Genomic DNA, 17,850 nt, shown 5'->3' with positions numbered 1-17,850 from the left:
AGGACATTACACCCCAAAACAACGAATTTCACCCTTTTCTCAAGAGCACACGGAACCTTCTCCAGGATAGATAACATCCTGGGCCAAAAACCTGCTGCTGCTGCTGCTAAGTCGTTTCAGTCGTGTCCGACTCTGTGCGACCCCAGAGATGGCAGCCCACCAAGCTCCTCTGTCCCTGGGATTCTCCAGGCAAGGACACTGGAGCGGGTTGCCATTTCCTTCTCCAGGGCCAAAAAATCTAGCCTTGGTAAATTCAAAAAAAAAATTGAAATCATTCCAAGTATCTTTTCTGACCACAATGCAATAAGATTAGATCTCAACTACAGGAGAAAAACTTAAAAATTCCAACATATGGATGCTGAACAACACGCTGCTGAATAAACAACAAATCACAGAAGAAATAAAAATATGCATAGAAACGAATGAAAATGAAAACATAACAACCCAAAACCTGTGGGACACTGTAAAAGTAGTGCTAAGGGGAAGGTTCATAGCAATACAGGCATACTTCAAGAAACAAGAAAAAAGTCAAATAAATAACCTAACTCTACACCTAAAGCAATTAGAAAAGGAAGAAATGAAGAACCCTAGGGTTAAAAGAAGGAAAGAAATCTCAAAAATTAGGACAGAAATAAATACAAAAGAAACAAAAGAGACCATAGCAAAAACCAACAAAGCCAAAAGCTGGTTTTTTGAGAGGATAAATAAAACTGACAAACCATTAGCTAGCCTCCTCAAGAAACAAAGGGAGAAAAATCAAATAAATAAAATTAGGCATGAAAGTGGAGAGATCACAACAGACAACACAGAAATACAAAGGATCATAAGAGACTATTATCAGCAATTATATGCCAATAAAATGGACAACGTGGAAGAAATGGACAATTTCTTAGAAAAGTACAACTTTCCAAAACTGGACCAGGAAGAAATAGAAAATCTTAACAGACGCATCACAAGCACGGAAATTGAAACTATAATCAGAAATCTTCCAGCAAACAAAAACCCAGGTCCAGACGGCTTCACAGCTGTATTCTACCAAAAATTTAGAGAAGAGCTAACACCTATCCTACTCAAACTCTTCCAGAAAATTGCAGAGGATGGTAAACTTCCAAACTCATTCTATGAAGCCACCATCACTCTAATACCAAAACCTGACAAAGATGCCACAAAAGAAGAAAACTACAGGTCGATATCACTGATGAACATAGATGCAAAAATCCTTAACAAAATTCTAGCAATCAGAATCCAACAACACATTAAAAAGATCATACATCATGAGCAAGTGGGATTTATCCCAGGGATGCAAGAATTCTTCAATATCCACAAATCAATCAGTGTAATACACCACATTAGCAAATTGAAAAATAAAAGCCATATGATTATCTCAATAGATGCAGAGAAAGTCTTTGACAAATTTCAACATCCATTTATGATAAAAAAAAAAAACCCTCCAGAAAGCAGGAATAGAAGGAACATACCTCAATGTAATAAAAGCTATATATAAAAAAAAAGAAAGAAAAAAAAAAGCTATATATGACAAACACACAGCAAACATTATCCTTAATGGTGAAAAATTGAAAGCATTACCCCTAAAGTCAGGAACAAGACAAGGGTGCCCACGTTCACCACTACTATTCAACATAGTTTTGGAAGTTTAGGCCACAGCAATCAAAGCAGAAAAAGAAATAAAAGGAATCCAAATTGGAAAAGAAGTAAAACTCTCACTGTTTGCAGATGACATGATCCTCTACATAGAAAATCCTCAAGACTCCACCAGAAAATTACTAGAGCTAATCAATGAATATAGTAAAGTTGCAGGATATAAAATTAACACACAGAAATCCCTTGCATTCCTATACACTAATACTGAGAAAATAGAAAGAGAAATTAAGGAAATAATTCCATTCACCATTGCAACAAAAAGAATAAAATACTTAGGAATATATCTACCTAAAGAAACAAAAGACCTCTATTTAGAAAACTATAAAACACTGGGGAAAGAAATCAAAGAGAACACTAATAGATGGAGAAATATACCGTGTTCATGGATCAGAAGAATCAATATAGTGAAAATGAGTATACTACCCAAAGCAATCTATAGATTCAATGCAATCCCTATCAAGCTACCAACGGTATTTTTCACAGAGCTAGAACAAATAATATCACAATTTGTATGGAAACACAAGAAACCTTGAATAGCCAAAGCAATCTTGAGAAAGAAGAATGGAACTGGAGGAATCAACCTGCCTGACTTCAGGCTCTACTACAAAGCCACAGTCATCAAGACAGTATGGTACTGGCACAAAGACAGAAACATAGATCAATGGAACAAAATAGAAAGCCCAGAGATAAATCCACACACCTATGGACATCTTATTTTTGACAAAGGGGAACACGTGTACACCCTTGGAGGATTCATGTTGATGTATGGCAAAACCAGTACAATATTGTAAAGTAATTAGCCTTCAATTAAAATACATAAATTTATATTAAAAATATATTATAAATCCTAAAAAAAAAGTTGGCAACTTGAAGGTTCGTATGTAGGACACTTACTGTAATTATTAAGGAAATGCAAATCAAACCCACAATGAGATATTACCTCATGCCTGTAACAATGGCATTATCAAAAAGGCAAGAAATAAGTGTTGGTGATCATATGGAAAAAAAGGAGACCTTTTTATTGTAGAGAGTATCTGTTCTCCATCATATGCTATTGGCTTATTATAAGCTAATTGTCCATATATGTGTGCCTCGTTGGTGTGAATTTAAATTGGTACAGCTACAATGGAAAACAAAATAGAGATTCCCCAAATTTTTAGGAACTATCATATGATTTAGCTGTTCAACTCCTGAGTATTTATTCCCAAACATGAAAGCACTAATTTTTAAAGGTGCATGCACCCTTAAGTTGATCACAACAGTATTTAAAGTAGCCAAGATATAGGGGGAAAATATGTGTAAATGTGTGTGTGTGTATGCATACACACAATGGAATACTATTCAGAATGAAAAAGATGAAACATTTCATTGGCAGCAACATGAATAAAATTTGAGGGTGTTTTGCTAAGTAAAATAAAACAGATAGAGGAAGACAAATACCCTTTGATTTCACTCATATATGAAACAGAATGAACAAACAAAGCTAGTAAATGAGCACTCCAAAGCAAACAAGGTAGGGTGAATTGCTTAAAGGGGATAGACTTCATCATAAAGAATGGAAACTAAAGATTTGCTTGTGAGTGCTCTGTCCCATATACAGAAGTAAAAAAAAAAATGTACACATGAAGCTTATATGATATTATCTCAACAAATTATATATCAATAAAAATAAATAAAAAAAAAACAAAGACATATGTATATTGGTGTTTCTAAGATCATTCATCCATTGAAAATGGAAGAAAATTAAAACATTACTGAATTGAAATTACACCTGTGTTGGACAGGTTTGTTGAGATGGCCCTAAGTGAAGCTTTCTCTGTACCCATGTCTTTTGAAATATGACACTGTAGCACCTTGCATTAGGAGGAGGTGTCTCTCTCTCCACTTTTCTATCTGGGCTAGACTTGGGATTTTTATTTGCTTGAGTCCATAGAATTTGGTGAAAATAACTGTGTGCCTTGAGAGGACTTAGTGCATTTCTGCTGAATTCTCAAATAACTCTGCCTCAGAAACATGAATAAATCCAGTTGGGCTACCCCAAGTTCAAGAAGAGCTACAGAACAGAGCTTCACGGTCCCAGCCAAGAACATGATAAATCAGCCTATAGCTAGCTGGGGGCTTCCCTCATAGCTCAGTCGGTAAAGAATCTTCCTGCCATTCAGGAGACCTGGGTAGGGAAGATCCTCTGGAAAAGGAAATGGCAACCCACTCCAGTATTCTCACTTGGAGAATCCCATGGACAGAGAAGCTTGGAAGGCTATAGTGCATGGGATTACAAGAGTCAGACATGACTTAGGGACTAAACCACCACTATAGCTAGCTGATTCCTCAGTGTATTAGAATGATCAGCCAAGATCAACAGAGCCTCCTCAGCTGACTTTCAGGTAAATAAATACACAGGAGGATCCCAGCAGAGACCAGCACAATTCCAAACCATCCATTTTAATAAATCAATGCCACATCACTTGCTTTTAAGATAGATTGTTATGTAGAAATGTCATACTGATACAACAATCAAAAGAAACAGAAATGAAGGCAATTATAATAATTTCCCAAGGCTTCCCAGGTGGCTCAGTGTTAAAGAATCCACCTGCAAATGCAGAAGGCACAGGAAACGCAGGTTCGATCCCTAGGTCAGGAAGATCCCCTGGAGGAGGAAATGGAAATCATTCCAGTATTTTTTCCTGGAGAGTCACATGGACAGAGGAGCATGGTGGGTTACAGTCCAAAGGGTCACAAGGAGTTGGACATAACTAAGCAACTGAGCTTCTTGACATTTCTTAAATTTGAGAGAGTGGAAAATAATAAAAGAGGAAAAACTAATGGATATGATAGAAATCACTAAGCCTAATTGTGTGAGTTACATAAATTGCAATGAAGGAGGCAAAGTCAAAATATGAGAATTCCAAGAAATAGAGGAGCAAATTCTCTTTCCACAATCTGATCAAAGATTCTGATCAGAGATTTATAATTTCTGACTCTGAGGCTTTGAAACTGTAAATTTTGTTCCCTTCTTTAGCCCATAACCATTGGCCTTTTTAGAGCTGCCTTTCTGAAGAATGTTTGCAGAGGCCTCTTTATGTCTTTGTTCCTCAGACTGTAGATGAAGGGGTTCAGCATGGGTGTGACCACAGTGTACATCACTGAGGCGATTGTACTTGAATGTGCACTGTGAGTAGCAGCAGAGCTAAGGTACACTTCTAGTCATGAGCCATAAAACAAGGAGACAACAGAGGTGAGACACACATGTAGAAAATACTTTATATTTACCCTGAGCTGATGAGATTCCACATATGGAGGAAGCAATCTTACAGTAAGAGTAAAGTATACCTGCAAAGGGACCACCACCCAGTAGCCCAACTGCAAAATACATGACCATTTCATTAAGGAGGTTTTCAGAACAGGCAAGTTGGACCAACCATTTGAGTTCACAGAAATAGTGAGGGATTAACACATCTCTACAAAAGGATAGCCTTGATACCATGAAGGTCTGTAGCAAGGAATCCAGGACATTGATGACCCAGCTAACTAGAACCAGAATTACACAGAGCTGGTGTTTCATGATGACTGTATAGTGCAAGGGGTGGCAGACGGCCACAAACCAATCATAGGCCATCACAGTCAGGAGGAAGTCATCCAACCCTGCAAACAGTATGAAAAAATGCATCTGGGTGATGCAGCCTTCATAGGTGATGGCTTTGCTCTTTCCATATGTTCTGCAGCATCTTTGGGATGGTGGTGGAGGTGAAGCAGATGTCTACAAAGGACAGGTTGGAGAGGTAGAAGTGGAAGTGGGAGTCTAAGCTGATGATCAGGATGAAAAGTAGGTTTCCAAACACAGTGACCAGGTACATGGAGAGGAAAAGACCAAATATGAGGGGCTGCAGTGCTGGTTCCTCTGAAAATCCCAGAAGAAGAAGTTCTGAAACCTTTGCTAGGTTGCTTGGTGCCATTTGTTGATGTTGACTGTAAAGAAACAACAATATGATTCATTTTCACAAAAAGGCCCATTACAGTGTTGAAAAAATACTATCTGTATTTTGCTTCATTATATTTAATCATATTTCCTAATTAATTTCAATATTTTGCAAGAACTTGATCCTCTTTAGGAAATTCCCTCTGTTATTTCTAACTTGCAAATGTGTTCCAGTTTTAGCATTTTCCCCAAGATGTCATGTAACCCACATATTTTATGAGAAGTTTTTTCATTCTTTTGGGCACTATATATTGAGTGCAACTATATCTCAGGTGCTGTCTAGGCAATGTGCATAGGGTTCTGAAATATGAAAACTTTTAAAATCTGTCCATGGAGAAAAAGTATGATGAGATGTGTGTGTGTGTGGTGGGGAGGTGGGGCAGTGGGGGGAGGGGGGAGGGGGCTCTTGGTCAATTCTGACTTTTTGTAACCTCATGTACTGTAGCCTGCCAGGCTCCTCTATCCATCTACCCATAGGATTTCTCAGGCCAGAATACTGGCTCAGGTTGCCATTTCCTCCTCTAGGATATATATGACTTGGGAGATGGTGAAATATTCTATGTAGAAATTTGAAAGCACATATAAGGGGAAGACTTATGAAGGGCTCCTATTATTTAAGGCAAGACATGCAAAAAATAGTTATCATTTGAAAAGAGACCTCAAGAAAAAGAGAGCAGGAGCCATGAACATGCCAGGCACAAGGAGAACTTTGTGCCTGGCAGAGAGAATAGCCAGTGCAAAGGCCCTGGAGAAGGTACCTGTCTAAGATGTTCTGGTTTTTAAAAAAGACACTAATGTGGGAGTGGGGTAATGAGGGGACAGGGTAAGAGCAAGAGAGAGAGTGAGGAGAGATGGTGCCAGAGGAGGCTGAGGAATAAGGTGGCCTCCCTGCTGCTGTTGAAACTTCAAACCCCCACTATGTTTTCCTAGCACTTTCTGAAATTGCTGCACAGATGTCCTATATGTTTAAATGGATCCCTTCTGTTGATCGAGTTCTGGCCTCTATGTAGGAGAGTCATCTTGAAATATGTGAACTCAGTACCACTGCTCTGAAGACTCCTCACACTCCACAAGGCAAGAAAACAAAGACCTACAGTGCAACCCTGGTTTCCTAGGCTGTGTTACTTCCATGTTGTTTTCAGCCTTAACTACCCTGATGAAGTTAAGGTTGATGTTGCTCAAGGTGGTTAGATCAGATTATGTAGAAATGGCATCCAGAAATTCCAGTTTGTACATTTCCCAGGTGGCTTCCCAGGTTGCACAGTGGTAAAAAAGAATCTGCCTCCAATGCAGGTGATGCAAGAGACATGTGTTCAATACCTGGGTTGGGAAGATCTCCTAGAGTAGGAAATGGCAACCCACTTCAGTTTTCTTGCCTGGGAAATCCAATGAATCAGACAAGACTAAGCACAGCAGCAGATTTCCCAGGTAGCAATGAACTTGGTGCTCAGTTTTGGTAGTCATTTCATTCTTGTAATAAAGGCACATAAAGATATGTTTAGTGAACATATATGTCTCTGTATTATTTACCTAGATATCTGTATCTTTTCTCAAAATTTCAAAACCTGGAATATATATATATGGATTCCCAGATGGCTCAGTGGTAAAGAATCTACCTGCCAAATGGAAGAGTCACTGGAGACATAGTTTCCATCCCTGAGTCGGAAAGATCCCCTGGAAGAGGGCATGGCCACCCACTTTAGTATTCTTGCCTGAAAAATCCAATGGACAGAGGAGCCTGGTGGGTTACAGTCCATGCGGTTGCAAGGAACTGGATATGACTGAGCATGAGCAAGCAGGAATATATATATATATATATATATATATAGAGAGAGAGAGAGAGAGAGAGAGAGAGAGAGAGAGAGGGTGGGGGGGAGGGGGGGGAGATGGTGCATAAGCTCAAAATATCCCTGAGACTTTGGTGAAGAAAAGCCTCTTTGGTTGTGGTGACATTTCATGTGTTGTTATATTTCATCCATGGCCATGGAAAATAATGAAAAAGCAAAAATAAATTCATTCAAAAGAAAAGATCACTACATCTTTATGGTGTGAGACAATTAGAGATTTTACAGTCCATGAGATAAAATGCCAAAAGCAATAAACCAATACTTTACACAAGGATGTTCATAAAGTAAAATGAAAGTAACTGAATATTGAGCATTTAACATATCAGCTAGCAAAATTGTTTTTCCTGTGCCCATTTCTTATTTATTTGACTAGCCAGATTTACATTGCATACATGGCAAGTCTCTATCTCCATTTTCATATGCAGCATCTTTGTTATGCTTTTCTTGTGTTTCGATTTCTTCTTTGATTAGTTCTTAAGATACCCTTTGTCCTAAGTCTGATATTTGTCCCAGTATCAACAAAATCCACGTCCACACATATAAACCTGCACTCTGTGACAATTCCAATCTTGTCACTGAATTACTTTCTTCATATTAGTTATCTGAGGATATTGCATTATGCATATATGTCCTTCATTGTATTCTGTCTTCTCAGTCATGAATCTAGATCCCCCAGGCAGAGACTTCACCTGTTTTGTTAATCAAGTATCTGAATATATGTGATGGCTCAGACAGTAAACAATCTGCCTGCAGTGCAGGAGACCCAGGTTCAATCCAGGATTGGGAAGATTCCCTGGAGGGGAAAAATGGCAGCCCACTCTAATATCTTCCTTAGAGAATTCCATGGACAGAGGAGGCTTGTAGGCTACAGTCCATAGGGTCACAAAGAGTCAGACACAACTGAACAACTAATACTTTGACAAAAATAAATTGGGAAAAATAAAAAGTAAGGAAATAATGAAACCAAGTTAAATAGTATAATTACAAAACAAGTCTGCTGCTGCTGCTAAGTCGCTTCAGTCAAGCCCAACTCTGTGTGACCCCATAGACAGCAGTCCACCAAGCTCCTCTGTCCCTGGGATTCTCCAGGCAAGAACACTGGAGTGGGTTGCCATTTCCTTCTCCAATGCATACATGCATGCTGTCACTTCAGTTGTGTCTGACTCTGTGCAACCCCATAGACAGCAGCCCACAAGGCTCCTCCATCCACAGGACTCTCTAGGCAAGACTACTGGAGTGGGTTGCCATTTCCTTCTCCACAAAACAAGTCTAGTAAATGAAATTAAATGAACTATTGAAAACTAAATGAACAAGAAATATTTACGATATCAATAAGAATTAATTAAGCTGAAAATGACCTATAGGTAAAATAATATACTATGTAATATTTATAGAATGCTTTTCTGTGTGTGTATGTATTTTTTTTGAATTTTATTTTATTTTTAAACTTTACAATATTGTATTGGTTTTTCCAAATATCGAAATGAATCCACCACAGGTATACATGTGTTCCCCATTCTGAACCCTCCTCCCTCCTCCCTCCCCATACCATCCCTCTGGGTCGTCCCAGTGTACCAGCCCCAAGCATCCACTATCGTGCATTGAACTCGGACTGGCAACTAGTTTCATACATGATATTATACATGTTTCAATGTCATTCTCCCAAATCTTCACACCCTCTCCCTCTCCCACAGAGTCCATAAGACTGTTCTATACATCAGTGTCTCTTTTGCTGTCTCGTATACAGGGTTATTGTTACCATCTTTCTAAATTCCAAATATATGCGTTAGTACACTGTATTGGTGTTTTTCTTTCTGGCTTACTTCACTCTGTATAATAGGCTTCAGTTTCATCCACCTCATTAGAACTGATTCAAATGTGTTCTTTTTAATGGCTGAGTAATACTCCATTGTGTATATGTACCACTGCTTTCTTATCCATTCATCTGCTGATGGACATCTAGGTTGCTTCCATGTTCTGGCTATTATAAACAGTGCTGTGATGAACATTGGGGTACACGTGTCTCTTTCCCTTCTGGTTTCCTCAGTGTGTATGCCCAGCAGTGGGATTGCTGGATCATAAGGCAGTTCTATTTCTTGTTTTTTAAGGAATCTCCACACTGTTCTCCATAGTGGCTGTACTAGTTTGCATTCCTACCAACAGTGTAAGAGGGTTCCCTTTTCTCCACACCCTCTCCAGCATTTATTGCTTGTAGACTTTTGGATCACAGCCATTCTGACTGGCGTGAAATGGAACCTCATAGTGGTTTTGATTTGCATTTCTCAGATAATGAGTGATGTTGAGCATCTTTTCATGTGTTTGTTAGCCATCTGTATGTCTTCTTTGGAGAAATGTCTATTTAGTTCTTTGGCCCATTTTTTGATTGGGTCATTTATTTTTCTGGAATTGAGCTGTAGGAGTTGCTTGTATATTTTTGAGATTAGCTGTTTGTCAGTTGCTTCATTTGCTATTATTTTCTCCCATTCTGAAGGCTGTCTTTTCACCTTGCTAATAGTTCCCTTTGTTGTACAGAAGCTTTTAAGTTTAATTAGGTCCCATTTGTTTATTTTTGCTTTTATTTCCAATATTCTGGGAGGTGGGTCATAGAGGATCCTGCTGTGATGTATGTCGGAGATTGTTTTGCCTATGTTCTCCTTTAGGAGTTTCATAGTTTCTGGTCTTACGTTTAGATCTTTAATCCATTTTGAGTTTATTTTTGTGTATGGTGTTAGAAAGTGCTCTAGTTTCATTCTTTTACAAGTTTGACCAGTTTTCCCAGCACCACTTGTTAAAGAGATTGTCTTTAATCGATTGTATATTCTTGCCTCCTTTGTCAAAGATAAGGTGTCCATATGTGCGTGGATTTATCTCTGGGCTTTCTATTTTGTTCCAGTGATCTATATTTCTGTCTTTGTGCCAGTACCATACTGTCTTGATGACTGTGGCTTTGTAGTAGAGCCTGAAGTCAGGTAGGTTGATTCCTCCAGTTCCATTCTTCTTTCTCAAGATAGCTTTGGCTATTAGAGGTTTTTTGTATTTCCATACAAATTATGAAATTATTTGTTCTAACTCTGTGAAGAATACCATTGGTAGCTTGATAGGGATTGCATTGAATCTATAGATTGCTTTGGGTAGTATACTCATTTTCACTATATTGATTCTTCCAATCTATGAACATGGTATATTTCTCCATCTATTAGTGTCCTCTTTGATTTCTTTCCCAGTGTTTTATAGTTTTCTATATATAGGTCTTTAGTTTCTTTAGGTAGATATATTCCTAAGTATTTTATTCTTTCTGTTGCAATGGTGAATGGAATTGTTTCCTTAATTTCTCTTTCTGTTTTCTCATTATTAGTGTATAGGAATGCAAGGGATTTCTGTGTGTTGATTTTATATCCTGCAACTTTACTATAATCATTGATTAGTTCTAGTAATTTTCTGGTGGAGTCTTTAGGGTTTTCAATGTAGAGTATCATGTCATCTGCAAATAGTGAGAGTTTTACTTCTTCTTTTCCAATTTGGAATCCTTTTATTTCTTTTTTTGCTCTGATTGCTGTGGCTAAAACTTCCAAAACTATGTTGAATAGTAGTGGCGAACGTGGGCACCCTTGTCTTGTTCCTGACTTTAGAGGAAATGCTTTCAATTTTTCACCATTGAGGATAATGTTTGCTGTGGGTTTGTCATATATAGCTTTTATTATGTTGATGTATGTTCCTTCTATTCCTGCTTTCTGGAGAGTTTTTATCATAAATGGATGTTGAATTTTGTCAAAGGCTTTCTCTGCATCTATTGAGATAACCATATGGTTTTTATTTTTCAATTTGTTAATGTGGTGTATTACATTGATTGATTTGCAGATATTGAAGAATTCCTGCATCCCTGGGATAAAGCCCACTTGGTCATGGTGTATGATCTTTTTAATGTGTTCTTGTATTCTGATTGCTAGAATTTTGTTAAGGATTTTTGCATCTATATTCATCAGTGATATTGGCCTATGGTTTTCTTTTTTGTGGGATCTTTGTCAGGTTTTGGTATTAGGGTGATGGTGGCTTCATAGAATGAGTTTGGAAGTTTACCTTCCTCTGCAATTTTCTGGAAGAGTTTGAGCAGGATAGGTGTTAGCTCTTCTCTAAATTTTTGGTAGAATTCAACTGTGAAGCCGTCTGGGCCTGGGATTTTGTTTGCTGGAAGATTTCTGATTACAGTTTCATTTTCCGTGCTTGTGATGGGTCTGTTAAGATTTTCTATTTCTTCCTGGTCCAGTTTTGGAAAGTTGTACTTTTCTAAGAATTGGTCTATTTCTTCCAGGTTGTCCATTTTATTGGCATGTAATTGCTGATAGTAGTCTCTTATGATCCTTTGTATTTCTGTGTTGTCTGTTGTGATTTCTCCATTTTCACTCCTAATTTTATTGATTTGATTTTTCTCCCTTTGTTTCTTGATGAGTCTGGATAATGGTTTGTCAATTTTATTTATCCTTTCAAAGAACCAGTTTTTGGCTTTGTTGATTCTTGCTATGGTCTCTTTTGTTTCTTTTGCATTTATTTCTGCCCTAATTTTTAAGATTTCTTTCCTTCTGCTAACCCTGGGGTTCTTCATTTCTTCCTTTTCTAGTTGCTTTATATGTAGAGTAAGGTTATTTTTTTTACTTTTTTCTTGCTTCTTGAGGTATGCCTGTAGTGCTATGAACTTTCCCCTTAGGACTGCTTTTACAGTGTCCCACAGGTTTTGGGTTGTTGTGTTTTCATTTTCATTCATTTCTATGAAAATTTTGATTTTTTTCTTGATTTCTTCTGTGATTTGTTGGTTATTCAGCAGCGTGTTGTTCAGCCTCCATATGTTGGAATTTTTAATACTTTTTCTCCTGTAATTGAGATCTAATCCTACTGCATTGTGGTCAGAGAAGATGCTTGGAATGATTTCTATTTTTTTGAATTTACCAAGGCTAGATTTATGGCCCAGGATGTGATCTATCCTGGAGAAGCTTCCATGTGCGGTTGAGAAAAAGGTGAAATTCATTGTTTTGGGGTGAAATGTCCTATAGATATCAATTAGGTCTAACTGGTCTATTGTATCATTTAAAGTTTGTGTTTCCTTGTTAATTTTCTGTTTAGTTGATCTATCCATAGGTGTGAGTGGGGTATTAAAGTCTCCCACTATTATTGTGTTATTGTTAATTTCTCCTTTCATACTTGTTATTTTTTTCTTTCTTTTTTTTAATTTTATTTTATTTTGAAACTTTACAAAATTGTATTAGTTTTGCCAAATATCAAAATGAATCCGCCACAGGTATACATGTGTTCCCCAGGAGGGTCCTTTCATACTTGTTAGCTTTTGTCTTACATATTGCAGTGCTCCCGTGTTGGGTGCATATATATTTATAATTGTTATATCTTCTTCTTGGACTGATCCTTTGATTATTATGTAGTGACCATCTTTGTCTCTTTTCACAGCCTTTGTTTTAAAGTCTATTTTATCTGATATGAGTATTGCTACTCCTGCTTTCTTTTGGCCCCTATTTGCATGGAAAATCTTTTTCCAGCCCTTCACTTTCAGTCTGTATGTGTCCCCCGTTTTGAGGTGGATCTCTTGTAGACAACATATGTAGGGGTCTTGTTTTTGTGTCCATTCAGCCAGTCTTTGTCTTTTGGTTGGGGCATTCAACCCATTTACGTTTAAGGTAATTACTGGTAAGTATGATCCTGTTGCCATTTACTTTATTGTTTTGGGTTCGAATTTATACACCATTTTTGTGTTTCCTGTCTAGATAATATCCTTTAGTATTTGTTGGAGAGCTGGTTTGGTGGTGTTGAATTCTCTCAGCTTTTGCTTGTCTGTAAAGCTTTTGATTTCTCCTTCGTATTTGAATGAGACCCTTGCTGGGTACAGTAATCTGGGCTGTAGGTTATTTTCTTTCATCACTTTAAGTATGTCTTGCCATTCCCTCCTGACTTGAAGAGTTTCTGTTGAAAGATCAGCTGTTATCCTTATGGGAATTCCCTTGTGTGTTATTTGTTGTTTTTCCCTTGCTGCTTTTAATATTTGTTCTTTGTGTTTGATCTTTGTTAATTTGATTAATATGTGTCTTGGGGTGTTTCGCCTTGGGTTTATACTGTTTGGGACTCTCTGGGTTTCTTGGACTTGAGTGATTATTTCCTTCCCCATTTGAGGGAAGTTTTCAACTATTATCTCCTCAAGTATTTTCTCATGGTCTTTCTTTTTGTCTTCTTCTTCTGGGATCCCTATGATTCGAATATTGGAACGTTTAATATTGTCCTGGAGGTCTCTGGGATTGTCCTCATTTCTTTTAATTCGTTTTTCTTTTATCCTCTCTGATTCATTTATTTCTACCATTCTATCTTCTAATTCACTAATCCTATCTTCTGCCTCTGTTATTCTACTATTTGTTGCCTCCAGAGTGTTTTTAATTTCATTTATTGATTTATTCATTATATATTGACTCTTTTTTATTTCTTCTAGGTCCTTTTTAAACCTTTCTTGCATCTTCTCAATCCTTGTCTCCAGGCTATTAATCTGTGATTCCATTTTGATTTCAAGATTTTGGATCAATTTCGCTATCATTATTTGGAATTCTTTATAAGTAGATTCCCTATCTCTTCCTCTTTTGTTTGGTTTGGTGGGCATTTATCCTGTTCCTTTATCTGCTGGCTATTCCTCTGTCTCTTCATCTTGTTTATATTGCTGAGTTTGGGCCTTTCTGTATTCTGGCAGTTGATGGGGTTCTCTTTATTGTGGTGTTTCCTCGCTGTGTGTGGGTTTGTGCAGGTGGCTTGTCAAGGTTTCTTGGTTAGGGAAGCTTGTGTCGGTGTTCTGGTGGATGGAGCTGTATTTCTTCTCTCTGGAGTGCAATGAAGTGTCCAGTAATGAGTTATGAGATGTCTATGGTTTTGGGGTGACTTTGGGCAGCCTGTATATTGCAGCTCAGGGCTGTGTTCCTTTGTTGCTGGAGAATTTGCTTGGTATCTCTTGCCCTGGAACTTGTCAGCCCTTGTGTGGTCCTTGGTTTCAGTGTAGATATGGAGGCGTTTGATGAGCTCCTGTCAATTAATGTTCCCTGGAGTCCGGAGTTCCCTGGAGTCAGGGTTTGGACTTAAGCCTCCTGCTTCCAATTATCAGTCTTATTTTTACAGTCGTTTCAAAACTTCTCCTTCTATACAGCACCACTGATAAAACATCTACATTAAAGATGAAAAGTTTCTCCAACATGAGTGTCACCCAGAGAGGTTCACAGTGTTACATGGAGAAGAGAAGAGGGAGGAGGGAGTTAGAGGTGACCCGAATGAGATGAGGTGGAATCAATAGAGGAGAGAGTGGGCTAGCCAGTAATCACTTCCTTATGTGCACTCCACAACTGGACCACTCAGAGATGTTCACGGAGTTATACAGAGAAGAGAAGAAGGAGGAAGGAAACAGAGGTGGCCAGGAGGATAAAAGTGGGGAATGAAAAGGAGGGAGGCAGATCCAGCCAGTAATCAGTTCCCTAAGTGTTTGCCACCATCTGGAACACACAGAAATTCAGAGTTGGGTAGAGTATAGAGGGGTTAGGGAGGAGACACAGGCGACCTGGTGGAGAAAAAGGAGAGTCTAGAGGGAGAGAGAGCAGTCAAGCCAGTAATCTCACTCCCTAGTGAAAAATTGGTACTGAAGATTGAGTTCTTAAAGGTACAAAATTGGTACCAAATATATAAAAGCAAAAATTAAAAATCTAGAGTAGAGTTTGGAATTTCAAAAATACAATGTTAAAGAAAAGAAGAAGGAAAGGAAAGAGAGGGAAAAAAATCGCAAAAATTATAAAGAAAATATAGGTACAAAATTGATAACAAATACCAAAAAGCAAAAGTTAAAAATCTAGAATAGAGTTTGGAATTTCAAAAATGCAATGTTAAAAAAAAAGAAGAAGAAAAAAAAAGGGGAGGAAAAAAGAAAAACAAAAAAAAAACAAAGTCACAAAATTATAAAGTATAGGCACTAAATTGATAACAAATACCAAAAAGCATAAATTAAAAATCTAGAGTTTGGCATTTCAGATATACAATGTTATACAAAAGAAGAGAAAGAAAGAGAGAGAAAAAAAGTCACAAAAATTATATAAAAAAAATATAGGTACAAAATTGATAACAAATACCAAAAAGCTAAAATTAAAATCTAGAGTTGAGTTTGGAATTTCAAAAATACAATGTTAAAGAAAAGAAGAAAAAAAAAGGCAAAAAATGATAAAATATATATATATGAAGTTTGCTTTAAAAAAAATAGGGTCTTTTTTTTTTTTTTTTTTTTTTGCTAAGTAATAGTAGGTTATAAAAGTGAAAATTAAAGGAATAATAGAGGACTTAAAATTCTTTAAAAAATTTTTAAAAAAAGAAAGAAAGAATGATCATAAAAATAGTAAAAATATATCTAGGACTTTCTCTAGTTTTGTTGTGGATATTATGGGTTCAGTTCATTTTCGGCTAGTTCCTTGGTCCAACTTATATTTCTCAAGATCGATAGGCCCCTTCCTATGTAGTTGGTACTAACCACAGGGTTTTAATCTATTGCCTGTAGCTTCCAAGGTAGTTCCCTCTGTTATAACTTCTGTTTGCTGGTCTGTTCAGTGTCTGGTTTCCGCCCTGACACAAAGGGGACTGTGGAGGACACTTTTTTTTTTTTTTTAGGCTCACTTTTTCAGTCACACTGTGGGGAGGGAGGGATGCTGCAAACAAATAATACTGGCGTGTGCTCGCAGTACCTCAGCCACACTGGGTCTGCCCCACCTCACGGCACGTGTAGCCTCCCTGCCCACACTGCTCAAGCTCTAGGTTGCTCTGCTTGGTACCATCCGTGTCCAGCCTTGGGCTGCTTGCACCTCCCAGGTCCAAGCCACTCAGGTTCAGGCACTCGGGTAGTCCTCAGAGGCACAGACTTGGTTGGGCCTGCGTTTTGTGCCCTTCCCAGGTCCGAGCAGCTCAGGTGATGAGGTGTTTGGTGAGCACGGTTTCTGCGACTTATCGCCTCCCCGCCACTCGGTTTTCTGGGTGTACAACCGGCGCACCTTCTCAGGCAGATGTTGACCGTCCAGACCCCCAAGAAGTTTTAGTTAGCAAAGAAGTCAGCTTACAGTTTTACAGATAATGTCTCTCTAGGGCTGCGAATGCCCCCTTCTGGCTCTGGCTGCCTGTCACTGGAGGGGGTTGGTCTGCAGCCAGCTATCTCTGTTCAGTCCTTTGTTCCGTGCGCAAGCCTGGCCGTGTCTTAGGTTAGGGCTGGCTTTTCGCGTAGTAGATATCCCACAGTCTGGTTTGGTAGCCCAAATTATTTCGCTCAGATAGCGCTCGGGGTATTCAGGCCAGATCCTTACTCTAAGTGATGCAGCCTACGCCACGCCTCCCTGCCCAGCCCCCGCTTGCTAGTGGTGTGTGCAGGCGTCTGTGCTGCTTCTCCGCTGGGGGAGTTACCGTAGGGCTCGTAATCTGCCGGTTTTAATTCTTTATTTATTTTTCCTCCCTGTTATGTTGCCCTCTGTGCTTCCAAGGCTCGGCACAGACTCGGCAGTGAGAAGGTTTCCTGGTGTTTGGAAACTTCTCTCTTTTTAAGACTCCCTTCCTGGGATGGAACTCCGTCCCTCCCTCTTTTGTCTCTTTTTTTTTCTTTTATATTTTTAAAAAATATGGAACGCTTCGCGAATTTGCATGTCATCCTTGCGCAGGGGCCATGCTAATCTCTGTATCGTTCCAATTTTAGTATATGTGCTGCCGAAGCGAACACTATAGAATGTTTTGTCAAGTAGTAAATGCTCATTTATTGTTGTTGAATGGATCAGGACTTATTTCTCATTTTATATCAACATTTAATATATATGAACAACTACTTAAATTTGTTTGGAAGGATAAAATTGTTGGTAATAGCTGGCATAACTATCTAGCAAAAAATGAAGTTTTGCCCCCGAACATCTAATATTAATAAAATATTAGTACAATTATAGCCCCAGTGCTAAAGTAAACAAAACATTTTTTGATTAATATCTTGAAATCTACATATAAAATCTATGGGTGTGTAAAATCGTCATAAATAGGCAAGATGCTCAGAAGTGAGACAATAGAAATGTACAACTAAATAAAAATTTTAAAAAGTTATGGCCAAAAATATGCCTCAATAGTCACACACACACATAAAACTGGAGAAATTTTACTATCTGAAATATTTAAGATGTGAGAGCATCTGTGGATGGTGCCAGTGTCAATTCCTGGTTTTGATATTATGGTATTTAAGATACTGGGAGAAATTGGGTGAAGAGCTCATCAGACATTTCTGAATTTTTCTGTAATGTCCTGTATATCCACTATTATTTAAAAATAAAAAGCTAA

At 38.1% G+C, this 17,850-nt stretch overlaps 1 non-coding gene and 1 pseudogene across 1 annotated transcript; both read right to left on the bottom strand.

The window, feature by feature from the left end:
• Positions 1-4,677: 4,677 nt before the first annotated feature.
• Positions 4,678-5,615, bottom strand: LOC129620158 (olfactory receptor 7A10-like; annotated as a pseudogene).
• An 11,532-nt stretch (positions 5,616-17,147) lies between these two features.
• LOC129642484 (U6 spliceosomal RNA) lies at positions 17,148-17,251 on the bottom strand. Its single transcript, XR_008709754.1, has one exon. It is a non-coding gene; the product is annotated as a U6 spliceosomal RNA (small nuclear RNA).
• Positions 17,252-17,850: the final 599 nt, after the last annotated feature.

Source organism: Bubalus kerabau, chromosome 1 (assembly GCF_029407905.1).
Source record: "Bubalus kerabau isolate K-KA32 ecotype Philippines breed swamp buffalo chromosome 1, PCC_UOA_SB_1v2, whole genome shotgun sequence".
NCBI lineage: Eukaryota > Metazoa > Chordata > Mammalia > Artiodactyla > Bovidae > Bubalus > Bubalus kerabau.
Note: the sequence above shows the minus strand (reverse complement) of the source record. Positions and strands in the feature narration are given on the sequence as shown.